The 12,650-nt window shown below is 42.9% G+C and overlaps 4 non-coding genes across 4 annotated transcripts; 2 read left to right on the forward strand and 2 right to left on the reverse strand.

The window, feature by feature from the left end:
* The first annotated feature begins 214 nt into the window (after positions 1-214).
* On the forward strand, positions 215-288 carry TRNAT-AGU (transfer RNA threonine (anticodon AGU)). Its single transcript has one exon. It is a non-coding gene; the product is annotated as a tRNA-Thr (tRNA).
* Positions 289-1,524: 1,236 nt separating this feature from the next.
* On the forward strand, positions 1,525-1,598 carry TRNAT-AGU (transfer RNA threonine (anticodon AGU)). Its single transcript has one exon. It is a non-coding gene; the product is annotated as a tRNA-Thr (tRNA).
* A 729-nt stretch (positions 1,599-2,327) lies between these two features.
* Positions 2,328-2,409, reverse strand: TRNAS-GCU (transfer RNA serine (anticodon GCU)). Its single transcript has one exon. It is a non-coding gene; the product is annotated as a tRNA-Ser (tRNA).
* A 1,386-nt stretch (positions 2,410-3,795) lies between these two features.
* TRNAS-GCU (transfer RNA serine (anticodon GCU)) lies at positions 3,796-3,877 on the reverse strand. Its single transcript has one exon. It is a non-coding gene; the product is annotated as a tRNA-Ser (tRNA).
* Positions 3,878-12,650: the final 8,773 nt, after the last annotated feature.

A 12,650-nucleotide genomic window follows, 5' to 3' on the forward strand; every position in this document is an offset into this window, starting at 1 on the left:
TCGCATTCTGCAAATTTGTCATGGTCCTTTTCGAGAATGCTCTTCAAAAAATACTCGGTTTCTTAATTGCCATGACTGAGAGCGACATCTTATTCAATGCTTCTGCTGTGCGTGGAATGGAACTGAAGCTCAATGTTGTTTTGCTCAATTAACCACTTGAAATTATCGATTAGTGACTAAATCTTCCCTGGCTTTCCCATCCTCACCAGCTTGTGGTGCTGTAGCTTAGTTGGTTAAAGCGCCTGTCTAGTAAACAGGAGATCCTGAGTTCAAATCTCAGCAGTGCCTTCTTTTCATCTTCTCAGTATGAAGCTTTCTATCCTCATAGTGGGACAACATCAAATTGGCCATTGCTAAGTCTCTGTGATAGTGCAATAGTGGGAGTAAGAATCTGCTATAAGTGCTAAAGAGGAAGAAAGATGGAATCAAGCATGAAAAAAGGAAAACCAGTGGATTTTATTTTACTATTTTGAAATGCCTCCTCCTTATGTTTCTGACTCTCTAATCAAAGTTTGATAGCAGCCTTCTTGAATGGTAGAAGATTTAAACTTTTATGTTTGAAGTATTCATTGCTTGGGCAGAAAATAAAACCTTGAGCTGGAAACTTAAAAGAATCAGAAAAGAAATAGGACAGATTGAATTCAAAACCATGCATGCATAGCTCAATCTCTTAACTGCATTGTTAATGTATCATCTTAACTACACAGCCAACTTGCCTGCATGATCATGTAGAAACCAGACGATAGGACTATAGCAGCTTTCTTGAAAGAGAAAAGAATCAACATTCATGCTTGAAGTATACACCATTTTGCCTAAAAATGAAAGCCAATCTTGTCAAAGTGAAAGAAGCAGATTATACCGATGACGATGGGATTCAAACCCATGCATGCAGAGCACAATGGATTAGCAGTCCATCGCCTTAACCACTCAGCCACCTCGTCTACATAACCAAGTTTAAATTAGGAGGTAAGATCTCATGAGGATTTTAAGCTGTCAGTGTGTTTTTGCTGAAGATTGTATAAAGGCTTTTGGCAGTGTGGCCTCATCTCATCTCCTAGAGTATCTATTGTCTAAAGTTAGATTAGGACAAACCTTATCAGAAATGAACCAGTGCAAAGGGTTTTAATAGCAACTTATCAATCATTCCTAATTGTTTCTACTTTTGGCACTGCAGTGGCATTCTTTCAATCTGTCTATTCTGTCTCATGACTGGGAAGCAAAACAAGTCCCAATTTCCAGCTGTGATAAAAGATGGATCATTTAATTATGGAACTTCAAATCCCAAGCCCTTGTTCTCGATACAGCTTCGGTCGCATTCTGCAAATTTGTCATGGTCCTTCTCGAGAATGCTCTTCAAAAAATACTCGGTTTCTTAATTGCCATGACTGAGAGCGACATCTTATTCAATGCTTCTGCTGTGCGTGGAATGGAACTGAAGCTCAATGTTGTTTTGCTCAATTAACCACTTGAAATTATCGATTAGTGACTAAATCTTCCCTGGCTTTCCCATCCTCACCAGCTTGTGGTGCTGTAGCTTAGTTGGTTAAAGCGCCTGTCTAGTAAACAGGAGATCCTGAGTTCAAATCTCAGCAGTGCCTTCTTTTCATCTTCTCAGTATGAAGCTTTCTATCCTCATAGTGGGACAACATCAAATTGGCCATTGCTAAGTCTCTGTGATAGTGCAATAGTGGGAGTAAGAATCTGCTATAAGTGCTAAAGAGGAAGAAAGATGGAATCAAGCATGAAAAAAGGAAAACCAGTGGATTTTATTTTACTATTTTGAAATGCCTCTTCCTTATGTTTCTGACTCTCTAATCAAAGTTTGATAGCAGCCTTCTTGAATGGTAGAAGATTTAAACTTTCATGTTTGAAGAATTCATTGCTTGGGCAGAAAATAAAACCTTGAGCTGGAAACTTAAAAGAATTATTTTACTATTTTGAAATGCCTCCTCCTTACGTATCTGACTCTCTAAGCAAAGTTTGATAGCAGCCTTCTTGAATGGTAGAAGATTTAAACTTTCATGTTTGAAGAATTCATTGCTTGGGCAGAAAATAAAACCTTGAGCTGGAAACTTAAAAGAATCAGAAAAGAAATAGGACAGATTGAATTCAAAGCCATGCATGCATAGCTTAATCTCTTAACTGCATTGTTAATGTATCATCTTAACTACACAGCCAACTTGCCTGCATGAACATGTAGAAACCAGACGATAGGACTATAGCAGCTTTCTTGAAAGAGAAAAGAATCAACTTTCATGCTTGAAGTATACACCATTTTACCGAAAAATGAAAGCCAATCTTGTCAAAGGGAAAGATGCAGATTATACTGACGAGGATGGGATTCGAACCCATGCATGCAGAGCACAAATGATTAGCAGTCCATCGCCTTAACCACTCGGCCACCTCATCTACAAGACCAATTCTAAATTAGGAGGTAAGATCTCATGAGGATTTTAAGCTGTCAGGGTGTTTTTGCTGAAGATTGTATAAAGGCTTTTGGCAGTGTGGCCTCATCTCATCTCCTAGAGTATCTATTGCCTAAAGTTAGATTAGGACAAACCTTATCAGAAATGAACCAGTGCAAAGGGTTTTAATAGCAACTTATCAATCATTCCTAATTGTTTCTACTTTTGGCACTGCAGTGGCATTCTTTCAATCTGTCTATTCTGTCTCATGACTGGGAAGCAAAACAAGTCCCAATTTCCAGCTGTGATAAAAGATGGATCATTTAATTATGGAACTTCAAATCCCAAGCCCTTGTTCTCGATGCAGCTTCTGTCGAATTCTGCAAATTTGTCATGGTCCTTTTCGAGAATGCTCTTCAAAAAATACTCGGTTTCTTAATTGCCATGACTGAGAGCGACATCTTATTCAATGCTTCTGCTGTGCGTGGAATGGAACTGAAGCTCAATGTTGTTTTGCTCAATTAACCACTTGAAATTATCGATTAGTGACTAAATCTTCCCTGGCTTTCCCGTCCTCACCAGCTTGTGGTGCTGTGGCTTAGTTGGTTAAAGTGCCAGTGTAGTAAACAGGAGATCCTGAGTTCAAATCTCAGCAGTGCCTTCTTTTCATCTTCTCAGTATGAAGCTTTCTATCCTCATAGTGGGACAACATCAAATTGGCCTTTGCTAAGTCTCTGTGATAGTGCAATAGTGGGAGTAAGAATCTGCTATAAGTGCTAAAGAGGAAGAAAGATGGAATCAAGCATGAAAAAAGTAAAACCCGTGGATTTTATTTTACTATTTTGAAATGCCTCCTCCTTATGTTTCTGACTCTCTAATCAAAGTTTGATAGCAGCCTTCTTGAATGGTAGAAGATTTAAACTTTCATGTTTGAAGAATTCATTGCTTGGGCAGAAAATAAAACCTTGAGCTGGAAACTTAAAAGAATTATTTTACTATTTTGAAATGCCTCCTCCTTACGTATCTGACTCTCTAAGCAAAGTTTGATAGCAGCCTTCTTGAAAGGTAGAAGATTTAAACTTTCATGTTTGAAGAATTCATTGCTTGGGCAGAAAATAAAACCTTGAGCTGGAAACTTAAAAGAATCAGAAAACAAATAGGACAGATTGAATTCAAAGCCATGCATGCATAGCTCAATCTCTTAACTGCATTGTTAATGTATCATCTTAACTACACAGCCAACTTGCCTGCATGAACATGTAGAAACCAGACGATAGGACTATAGCAGCTTTCTTGAAAGAGAAAAGAATCAACTTTCATGCTTGAAGTATACACCATTTTACCGAAAAATGAAAGCCAATCTTGTCAAAGGGAAAGATGCAGATTATACTGACGAGGATGGGATTCGAACCCATGCATGCAGAGCACAAATGATTAGCAGTCCATCGCCTTAACCACTCGGCCACCTCATCTACAAGACCAAGTCTAAATTAGGAGGTAAGATCTCATGAGGATTTTAAGCTGTCAGGGTGTTTTTGCTGAAGATTGTATAAAGGCTTTTGGCAGTGTGGCCTCATCTCATCTCCTAGAGTATCTATTGTCTAAAGTTAAGGCCCTGTCACACATAACGAGATCGCTAGCGAGATCGTTGATACGTCACGGGTTTTGTGACGCAACAGCGACATCGCTAGCGATCTCGCTACGTTTGACCGGTAGCAACGATCAGGCCCCTGCTGCGAGATCGTTGATCGCTGCAAAGCTCCCTGGACCATTCCTGGGTCGTTGCACTCCCGCTGGGCAGTGTGCATCGCTGTATTTGACACCTAGCCAACGACCTCGTCCAGCGATTCAGAACTGAGACACGTAGGCGTGTATAAATTGGACTATTCCGCGCCCCTCGTCCCCGATTGGTGGTCGCTACGGCGTTCTCATTTCCGGACGCGCATAAAGAAGGCAACAGAATAGCGATTCCGTCCTTTGTTTCTGACCTCGTGCTTTATTGCAGATCCTACCAGAGTTCTCAGGGCTGCTAATATCCGTTCATTGGACTAGTGCTGATTTTTGCGGATCATTGCAGCGTTCTACAGCTGTGACTCCGCTTTGAACATATCAGACATCTTTAGTAAGGTAGGTATTGTTTGAGGTCTCAGATGCGTTTCCATTTTTATTCTTTTATCACATTCACTAATTATCTGTTATCTTTGCTTTTCAGGGAGGGAGGGCTTGGCTTCTATTTGTATATATATATATGTATGCTTTTGCATGGGCAGATATTTTAGGGGTCTCATGCACATGCACCCACATAGCGCATTTTCTGTCATGCTCACTAACAGAATGGAATATGGTTTTCCATGATATTTTTTATATACAGTTTCAATACTTGTGTTAATTGTTTTGTTGAAAGTGTTCTCATCTTTTCATGTTATGTTTGCAGTTTGCACATCATGGACGACGGGCAGTGTGCTATTGTGGTTGCTGCATTGCTGGTTGAGGAAGCTCGGCGTCAAGATGAGGCACGAGAGCTACAGAGGCGTTCCAAACGAAAGCGTCGCATGTGGACCAGAGAGTGGCTGCAGAAGAGGTCTGAATTGTCCCACATGCAACTTGTAAGAGAGCTTCAGGAGAAGAATCCTCATGATTTCCGCAACTATCTGAGGATGTCAGAGGAATCTTTTAAAGAGTTATTGGAACGAGTTACGCCACGTATTCAACGGAAGGATACAGCGATGCGTGCTGCCATTCCGGCAGATGAAAGATTGGCAGTCACACTGAGATTCCTGGCCACCGGACGCTCACTCCAAGACTTGCATTTTTCTGCAGCCATTTCCAGGCCCATGCTCAGTGTTCTAATCCCGGAGACATGTAATGCAATTTACCACAGTCTACGTAGTTACATACAGTTTCCCAACACGGAGGAGGAATGGAAAAAGATTGCCTCTGATTTTGAGCAGCTGTGGCAGTTCCCTAACTGTGGTGGGGCTTTGGACGGGAAACATGTCCGAATCACTCAGCCACCAAATAGCGGATCCTATTTTTATAATTATAAGGGCTATTTCAGCATCATCATGATGGCCCTTGTTAATGCCAATTACGAATTTATAAATGTAGATGTTGGCATGAACGGCAGGGTTTCTGATGGTGGTGTTTTAGAGCACACACTTTTTGGAGAGCGATTGGACAACTGTGACCTACACTTGCCTCCCAACTCAGAGACTACAGGTAACCTTAATTTTGTTTTTGTCGGCGATGAAGCCTTCCCACTTCATCCCAATCTTATTAAACCGTTCCCCCAAAAAAGTCTTACCCAGGAAAGAAGAATTTTCAATTATCGTTTGTCAAGGGCACGTCGTGTTGTCGAAAATGCCTTCGGTATCATGGCCAACCGCTTCAGAGTTTTTCACACGCCAATTAACATGAAGCTTACATCAATAGACTCTGTTGTTTTGGCCTGTTGCACACTTCACAACTTTCTTCGTCGACGTGATGCAATTACGTACTGTCCGCCTGGCTTCGTGGACTCTGTGGACCTAGCCAATGGGGAAGTGGAGCTCGGTGAATGGCGTTCAAACGATCCTGCAATTGCAGGCCTTCAACCAGTGGGATATGGCAGAAACACCCAGGATGCGAAAACCAGCCGCGACAACTACTGCCAGTATTTTAACGGTCCTGGTGCTGTTACTTGGCAACATCAGAACTTATAGTGGGCAACTACTGACAATTATACACTACTTTCAGTTTTGTATTGATTTGTGTAATAAACTGTGTTTAACTTTGCAAAAGATTTGTTTATCATTGTTTCAATAGTAAGGGCCCGTATACACATACGTGTACTCCAGGGGCGGACATAGGAATCATGGGAGCTCATAGCAGAAGTTATAATTGGGACCCCCCCACAAAAAAAAAAAAAAAAGAAAAAGAAAATAATTGTTGGGGACACAGAAGAGCAGATCCCACAACCTTCCAGCCTTTCTTCCTTTCTGAACTCCTAAATTACTCTTTCATAGCCCCATAAAAATGTGATGCCAACAAAAGTGTCCCCCTTAACACAGTATGATACCCCGATGGTGACTTCCTCCTTTTTAGCCTCCACATGCACAGTGTAATGACCCTAATGTATCACATGAGCCATGTATGAGGGAGGTGGAGTCGGAGTAATGGAAATTGAGGAGTCGGTTTGGCTTATCGACTCCGCAGCCCTGTATACCAGGATGGGAGAGCACACAGTATAATGCAGCCCCCCATAGGGTAAAAGGCAGCCCCAGTCCTCCAGTATTATCAGTACTGACTGATTTACAAAAATATATAAATACATACTTACTACTCCAGAATGGGGGAGACTGCTATGGGGTCCGCTGGCTCACGGGCCCCCTACGGCCACGGGCCCCATAGCAGTTATGTGGCCTGCCACCAATGGTGGTACGCCACTGTTGTACTCGTATGTATACATCCATATACACATCCATATACACATACATATTCAGATACATAAAAATCTACACCCATATCCACACTTATATACAGATAACCAGATATACACACACATACTCACAGACACAGAAGTATGCATACCTACATAAAAATATAGATACATATTTCTACATAAAACCACCTAAACACCAGTATTCCTGTGTGACCGTCACAATAGAGACACTGCTGCGTTCTACAGACGTCGCATTATCAATACAGCGTCTCTAGTCCGACACGCTAATAATTCAAGTCACAATAGGGTTCTCTAATAAACCGCGGGTTTATTGGCGACGTTCATGCGTCGTGGGCGTGGTTACCGACGTTCATGCGTCGTGGGCGGGTCTAACGACGTAGTTGCGGCCTAGCTTATTAAGAGCATTATGGCATCCAGGGTCAGGGCATCTCCTTGGGGTGATGCTGAGGTGTGCTACCTTGTGGAGCACCTGGATGCACTTGATTATGAGTGCCATGTGCACTCTGAGCATCCAGTGCTCCATAAACAGGCGGTGCTGCAGAGGATCGGTCGGGGCCTGGTCCGGAGATTTGGGGTGCAGCGCTCTGCTACACAAATCCGTAAAAAGCTGGCGGACCTGAAATATAGGTCTGCCGACCGAATCGTCAGCATCCGGTCACGGACCCTGCCCCGCCGTGGTGAGTGGTTTTAAAATATGTTAACACAATATATGGCAGCACATTAGTTACAACTGCAATCACCTTAGGTATCTAATGTTATTTGTTTTCCAGCGCCTGCAGCCCCAGAGCCCCCAAGGGAGTCACCTCCAGCCTGGAGCCCCAGCAGCATTCCTCTGCCAGCTCGCCAGCATCACTCCGTGATATAGGTGCAGCTTCATCTTTCGGTAATGCTTTGACATAAAATACGGTCCATACAACTTGGAAAGTATAGGGCTGTCATGTACTATTAAGTGTTGTGTCTTTCTCTAGCCGGTGGTGCCAGGGGATCCGGGTGGTCCTTAAGCTCATCATCATCCGAGCAACCTGAAAACCGTAAGTGTTAAATACCAAACATGTACCTGATAGGCTGTGTGCCCACGATGCGTTTTTTAAGGTGTTTCTGCAGCGTTTTTGCTGCTGTGGAAACGCATTAAAAGCGCATGGTAGAAGGTCTGCCATGTTCCCCAATGATAATCCGCATGTGCTGTGCACATGCTGCGGAAATTTCCGCTGCACATTATCATTGCGGAAAAAAACGCAGCACTAACAATTATTTTGCATAAGGTGGTTTTTTTGCGCCGCCATTGACTTGCATTATAATGCGCCAATTCCGCAATACTGCATCTGTACTTGCGTAATTAGCGCGTTCTAATGTGCGGATGGTACCCGGGAGTGGTGCATCGTGGGCACATAGCCTTAATTTGATGAATGTACAGAATTATTGGACTTTTAAGTTTAACTATTACCTCCGTAGAAATCCCAACACTACAAGATCTCCTGGCGTCACAACGGAGACTGAGTGAAGAGATCCACCAGCACGGAGTGATGCTGGCAAGATTTGTGGCAGCCCATGACCGTCACGGCAGCCAATAACTTATTTTTTGTTATGTAGTTGATATTATTTGGTTGGTTATATTTTTTATATTTTTATAAAAAAAAATTAGTTTATATCCACTATTGTCTACACTTTGTTACATCTAATCCTATCCTGTGTGATACTGCCTGACGGGTTGTGTATCTAATCCTATCCTGTGTGATACTGCCTGACGGGTTGTGTATCTAATCCTATCCTGTATGATACTGCCAAAAGGGTTGTGTATCTAATCCTATCCTGTGTGATACTGCCTAAAGAGTTGTGTATCTAATCCTATCCTGTGTGATACTGCCTGACGGGTTGTGTATCTAATCCTATCCTGTGTGATACTGCCTGACGGGTTGTGTATCTAATCCTATCCTGTGTGATACTGCCTAAAGAGTTGTGTATCTAATCCTATCCTGTGTGATACTGCCTGACGTGTTGTGTATCTAATCCTATCCTGTGTGATACTGCCTGACGGGTTGTGTATCTAATCCTATCCTGTGTGATACTGCCTAAAGAGTTGTGTATCTAATCCTATCCTGTGTGATACTGCCTGACGGGTTGTGTATCTAATCCTATCCTGTGTGATACTGCCTAAAGGGTTGTGTATCTAATCCTATCCTGTGTGATACTGCCTGACGGGTTGTGTATCTAATCCTATCCTGTGTGATACTGCCTAAAGGGTTGTGTATCTAATCCTATCATGTGTGATACTGCCTGACGGGTTGTGTATCTAATCCTATCCTGTATGATACTGCCTAAAGGGTTGTGTATCTAATCCTATCCTGTGTGATACTGCCTAAAGAGTTGTGTATCTAATCCTATCCTGTGTGATACTGCCTGACGGGTTGTGTATCTAATCCTATCCTGTGTGATACTGCCTAAAGGGTTGTGTATCTAATCCTATCCTGTGTGGTACTGCCTGACGGGTTGTGTATCTAATCCTATCCTGTATGATACTGCCTAAAGGGTTGTGTATCTAATCCTATCCTGTGTGATACTGCCTAAAGAGTTGTGTATCTAATCCTATCCTGTGTGATACTGCCTGACGGGTTGTGTATCTAATCCTATCCTGTGTGATACTGCCTAAAGGGTTGTGTATCTAATCCTATCCTGTGTGATACTGCCTAAAGAGTTGTGTATCTAATCCTATCCTGTGTGATACTGCCTGACATGTTGTGTATCTAATCCTATCCTGTGTGATACTGCCTGACGGGTTGTGTATCTAATCCTATCCTGTGTGATACTGCCTAAAGAGTTGTGTATCTAATCCTATCCTGTGTGATACTGCCTGACGGGTTGTGTATCTAATCCTATCCTGTGTGATACTGCCTAAAGAGTTGTGTATCTAATCCTATCCTGTGTGATACTGCCTGACGGGTTGTGTATCTAATCCTATCCTGTGTGATACTGCCTAAAGGGTTGTGTATCTAATCCTATCCTGTGTGATACTGCCTGACGGGTTGTGTATCTAATCCTATCCTGTGTGATACTGCCTGACGGGTTGTGTATCTAATCCTATCCTGTGTGATACTGCCTAAAGGGTTGTGTATCTAATCCTATCCTGTATGATACTGCCTAAAGGGTTGTGTATCTAATCCTATTCTGTGTGATACTGCCTAAAGAGTTGTGTATCTAATCCTATCCTGTGTGATACTGCCTGACGGGTTGTGTATCTAATCCTATCCTGTGTGATACTGCCTAAAGGGTTGTGTATCTAATCCTATCCTGTGTGATACTGCCTGACGGGTTGTGTATCTAATCCTATCCTGTGTGATACTGCCTAAAGAGTTGTGTATCTAATCCTATCCTGTGTGATACTGCCTGACGTGTTGTGTATCTAATCCTATCCTGTATGATACTGCCTAAAGGGTTGTGTATCTAATCCTATCCTGTGTGATACTGCCTAAAGAGTTGTGTATCTAATCCTATCCTGTGTGATACTGCCTGACGGGTTGTGTATCTAATCCTATCCTGTGTGATACTGCCTGACGGGTTGTGTATCTAATCCTATCCTGTGTGATACTGCCTAAAGAGTTGTGTATCTAATCCTATCCTGTGTGATACTGCCTGACGTGTTGTGTATCTAATCCTATCCTGTGTGATACTGCCTGACGGGTTGTGTATCTAATCCTATCCTGTGTGATACTGCCTAAAGAGTTGTGTATCTAATCCTATCCTGTGTGATACTGCCTGACGGGTTGTGTATCTAATCCTATCCTGTGTGATACTGCCTAAAGGGTTGTGTATCTAATCCTATCCTGTGTGATACTGCCTAAATGGTTGTGTATCTAATCCTATCCTGTGTGATACTGCCTAAAGAGTTGTGTATCTAATCCTATCCTGTGTGATACTGCCTGACGTGTTGTGTATCTAATCCTATCCTGTGTGATACTGCCTGACGGGTTGTGTATCTAATCCTATCCTGTGTGATACTGCCTAAAGAGTTGTGTATCTAATCCTATCCTGTGTGATACTGCCTGACGGGTTGTGTATCTAATCCTATCCTGTGTGATACTGCCTAAAGGGTTGTGTATCTAATCCTATCCTGTGTGATACTGCCTGACGGGTTGTGTATCTAATCCTATCCTGTGTGATACTGCCTAAAACAAGCAGTGCAGGGGCAGTAAAGCCCACTCCAAAGTCGGCTTTCACACCCTCCTGCTTATTGATGTTATCAGCTGAAGTTGTGTAGGGGCAGGAAAGCCGTCTGAAGTCGGCTTTAATAGCCGCCTGCAAATTGATGTTATCAGCTGAAGTTGTGTGGGGGCATGAAAGCCGTCTGAAGTCGGCTTTAATAGCTGTCTACTAATTGATGTTATCAGCTGAAGTAGTGTAGGGGCAGGAAAGCCGTCTGAAGTCGGCTTTCATTGCCGCCTACTTATTGATATTATCAGCTGAAGTTGTGTGGGGGCAGGAAAGCCGTCTGAAGTCGGCTTTAATAGCTGTCTACTAATTGATGTTATCAACTGAAGTAGTGTAGGGGCAGGAAAGCCGTCTGAAGTCGGCTTTCATTGCCGCCTACTTATTGATATTATTAGCTGAAGTTGTGTGGGGGCAGGAAAGCCGTCTGATGTCGGCTTTCACAGATGCCAGCTAATTGAAGAAGAAGAGAGAAGAGGAAAGAATAGGAACATAGTATGAAAACTATAAGGAAGACCTAACATGTTGATCCAGAAGAAGGCAAAAAAAACCCATGCTCCGTTTTGGGAAAAAAAATTCCTTCCTGACTCCACATACGGCAATCAGACTGGTTCCCTGGATCAACGCCCTATCAAGAATCTAGTATATACAACCTATAATCTGAGTCAGACTCATAGTGCATGGTATGGCAGATCATTGCCATACCGTGCACCATGACTATGACCCCAAAGACTATGACCCCAAAGACTAAAAGAAGGGAAGTAGGAAGAGGAGGGGAAGAAAACCAGCTGTGAAGAAGACCAGAGGACACAGGGAAAAGACAGAAGACAGGTGATAAAGCCTGGAGCCGGAGGAGGAGAAGGGGAGGAGGTGATCACCAGCGGAGAGCAGGGATGGGAATAGACGGTAGAGAATGGAGGGGAGGGAACGGAGATTGGGAAGGGATCGGAGGGCAGGGGTGAGGGGTCCCACCCTCGGGAAGAGGTAAAGCAGAAAATAAGGCAACCAAAAAACATTTTTATTTCAATCAGGGTGAGATCAGAGGGCAGGGGTAAAGTTAAAAAAGAGGACAATAAACCTTGTTTTTATAAACAAACAAAAATATAAACAATTTTAACAATTTAAATAAGTATTAAATTAACAATATTTACAAAATGATAAAAAAAAATTGAAATGAAACATCACTACAGTTCTTCATATCGATTACCTGTATTTCTGTATCCGTGCCTGGGGGAAACAAAAGAATCAGAACACATGGGATACTGTGGGGGGGGGGGCAAGGCTTTGTGGACGCCGGATCCTCTGCACTGGTGTGCTGTGAAGTGGGTCCGGCCTATGGGTCCAAGAATGTTGTTGAAAATGGCCAGGGTCAATCAGAGTATGTACAGTAGACGTTTCATTAAGTTCACCGGCTGCCGCTTTATTTAAAGTCTCAAACATGACCCTTTCTGCATGCGCCCTCTGTCGGTCATCCAGCCTCTGTAGTCTCTCGCCAGCATATGTTGCAAAGCTGTCCCGCTTGGCCTGGGTCTGCAGAAGTAGAATCTTGTTCGCCAGAGATACTAGATCTGGCGATGGCGGCAAGCTGGCCTTTCTTTTCCTTG

Source organism: Phyllobates terribilis, unplaced genomic scaffold (assembly GCF_046119375.1).
Source record: "Phyllobates terribilis strain yellow unplaced genomic scaffold, ASM4611937v1 Scaffold_9__5_contigs__length_417890890, whole genome shotgun sequence".
NCBI classification, from domain to species: domain Eukaryota; kingdom Metazoa; phylum Chordata; class Amphibia; order Anura; family Dendrobatidae; genus Phyllobates; species Phyllobates terribilis.